Genomic DNA, 2,507 nt, shown 5'->3' with positions numbered 1-2,507 from the left:
CAGAAAAGGGGAATGAAAATTCAGATGCATAGCTCTGCCATGTCTGTCTTCCTACCTGCCTGTGTGTCTCTCTCAATACATCTGTATTTGCTTGTCTGACACCATATTTCACTGAGCAGCTGTGGGACTGGAAACTTGACTATCTTGGTGTAAGCCTGCAATTATCTGCGACCTCAGTAAGTTCATGCCCCTCAACATTTCTGGTAAGGTTTTTGTTCTCACTAATTTTCTACTTCTCAAGCTACCCCCTATTACCCAGTGTGAAAGAAATGAAATAGTAGAATAGTATCTCTGCTGTGCTGCTCTCCCTCAGCATGATACTGCTTGGGGAATTTATCTCAGGGTGTGGAAAAAAAGCATCAATAATTATTTCTGTTTCAGCAGTTCTTAGTTTTGTTGACTTTGAACTGTGTCTGGAATAAAAAATACCTTTCTTCTTTATTTTCCTCTCGGGACTGTCAGTAGATCTGCTTTCAGGTGGTTTAATAAGAAACAAGCCTCTGTTGACAATGTTTAAGGAACGTGATTAATTGCTTGAGTCAAGAGCTGCAGCATGCCTCCACCTAATAACTAGAAAAGCAGAAGTCAGAGGCAAGACTGTGGCCTTTCACCAGTGTGGCTGTTTCTGGGTGCACAAAAACCCAAGCATATCCCTCTACACCACCTCAAGCTCTATGCTGTGACACTGCTCACAGTCTTCTTTTGTGGATTTGGCACCTGGACATCTCTTTGCCTTGCGAACTTGAGGCTGTGGTTGCATACTGATCATCCAAGGGAAGGTGTTCTGGGTGTCTTGCAGCATCCTAGACACAAGGAATTGAAAAGAAGCTTCACAGAGAGGAGATGGGTTCCTTGGCTCTTCCAGTTCAGCTGGAAGGCAGGAGGGAAAGCTCAGATCAAGTCCACACAGGTTTAGAGATGAGTTGAGTAAGCTCATGCTCATGACCACCAGGATAAAAGGCTGTGTTTCTGCTCAGGGCTGAGAAACCCCTGTTGTGTGATCACAACTACCATATCACTGAAGAAGCCTAGTACCAATTTGCCCTCACCAGGTTGAAGCTAAAAAGTTCTGGCCAGTGCTAACTGTGATTTAATGATCGTAGGCCTTCAGGACATTTCTTCTGCTACTCTTGCTTTGTTGATAAATGTTTTTCTGGATGTCCCTGAGGTGGGAGAGATCTTGTGAGCACCTTAGGAAGGGTTATTGATAATTCAGAGGCATCTTTTCTCTACAAATCAACTCTCCTCAATCCATAAGTGTCTCAGTTCTAATTTATATTTCCCAGAGACTCAAATACAGTTAACAGAGCCAATAACAATTTGTAGGATGTTTTTTTCTCTTCCTCTTTCTTTCCCAAAGAAAAGGAATTAGATGTAGTGAGAGGAAAGGTCAGCACACCCAAATAAATAATCTCACTTTGATTTGGAAGTTAAGAGATGAAAAGTTAAAAGTTAATATATATGAGGTAGGGAGCTTACAAAGGTAAAGGGAAAGGAAAACAAGATACAAAATATGTAAATACACCCAGATTTGATGGCAATAATTTTGTCCTCCTTGTGGGTTATGGCCACATAGTAAAGCAAACAGCAGCCGGAAAGAAGATGATGATGATTGCTAGTAAGCAGGAGGCAGGGAGAGAGCAAGAAAAAACAGGAAGTCCTCCTGCTTTTATGGGTCTTAGAGGGGAAGTGGGAGTAGGCTAACCACCACACCTGTTAGTGCTCAGACCCAGCCCTGGGGAAGGGTTAGGACCACCTGGTGTCAGGGTCAAGATCACTCCTCGAGGAGGGTTAACCCTTTACAATAGGAAAGATTTTCCACACACCAGGAGTTGAGTTTAAGGTGTTGGGGTGTATTGGCAAGCCTTGAATGCTTTGTGATGCATTTCCCCTCAGCTTGCGTGCCTGTCCTGCACCTTGTTGTTTTTCTTATCTTATAGTCAAATGCTCTTGAAACCTATTTTTAATTTCCACCCCTTTCATGACAACATGGCAAAATGCTTTAGTGTTTATATTTGGTTCCTGACCTGGAAAATGAGTGGCAGGTTATGATGCTGCTGGGTTAAAACCATGGCCTCAGATCACTAGCAGAAACAGTGATCACTCACTTCCATGGCAACCAAGTCTTTGCCATTGTCTCAAAGTGTGTCCTGAAGCTTTGAGCTGGGTTTGATCAGCTCCTGGTTTTGCAAGGCAGCTTCTAGCCCCTCAAGCTAGGCCAGATGTGTTTTAGCCAGACAAAATACATTCCTCTATGTCATTATTTGGGAGCTGGGACTGAATCACAGCAGTACTTTCTAAACAAGAAAATTCCCAGCTGAGCTAGATAGAGTGAGAAAATGGTATTCCCACTTGGAAAAGACGAGGAAGTGCTCCTTTAGGGCACCAATTAGTTGTCTGCATGTGGTTAGATCATCATAAGGGACCAGAATGTTTCTCTTTACTTTTACCTGCTTAGTTTCCTTAGGGATAATATGAAGCAATTTAGCTGTTGTCACAATGCATAT

At 42.8% G+C, this 2,507-nt stretch overlaps 1 long non-coding RNA gene across 1 annotated transcript; it reads right to left on the bottom strand.

The window, feature by feature from the left end:
• Positions 1-675: 675 nt before the first annotated feature.
• LOC135173298 (uncharacterized) lies at positions 676-1,621 on the bottom strand. The gene is made up of 2 exons (XR_010301283.1): positions 1,526-1,621; positions 676-803 (listed from the first exon to the last, which is right to left on the bottom strand). It is a non-coding gene; the product is annotated as an uncharacterized LOC135173298 (long non-coding RNA).
• Between the last annotated feature and the right edge of the window lie 886 nt (positions 1,622-2,507).

Source organism: Pogoniulus pusillus, chromosome Z, assembly GCF_015220805.1.
Source record: "Pogoniulus pusillus isolate bPogPus1 chromosome Z, bPogPus1.pri, whole genome shotgun sequence".
Taxonomy (NCBI): domain Eukaryota; kingdom Metazoa; phylum Chordata; class Aves; order Piciformes; family Lybiidae; genus Pogoniulus; species Pogoniulus pusillus.
This window is presented reverse-complemented; position numbering and strand designations above follow the sequence as displayed.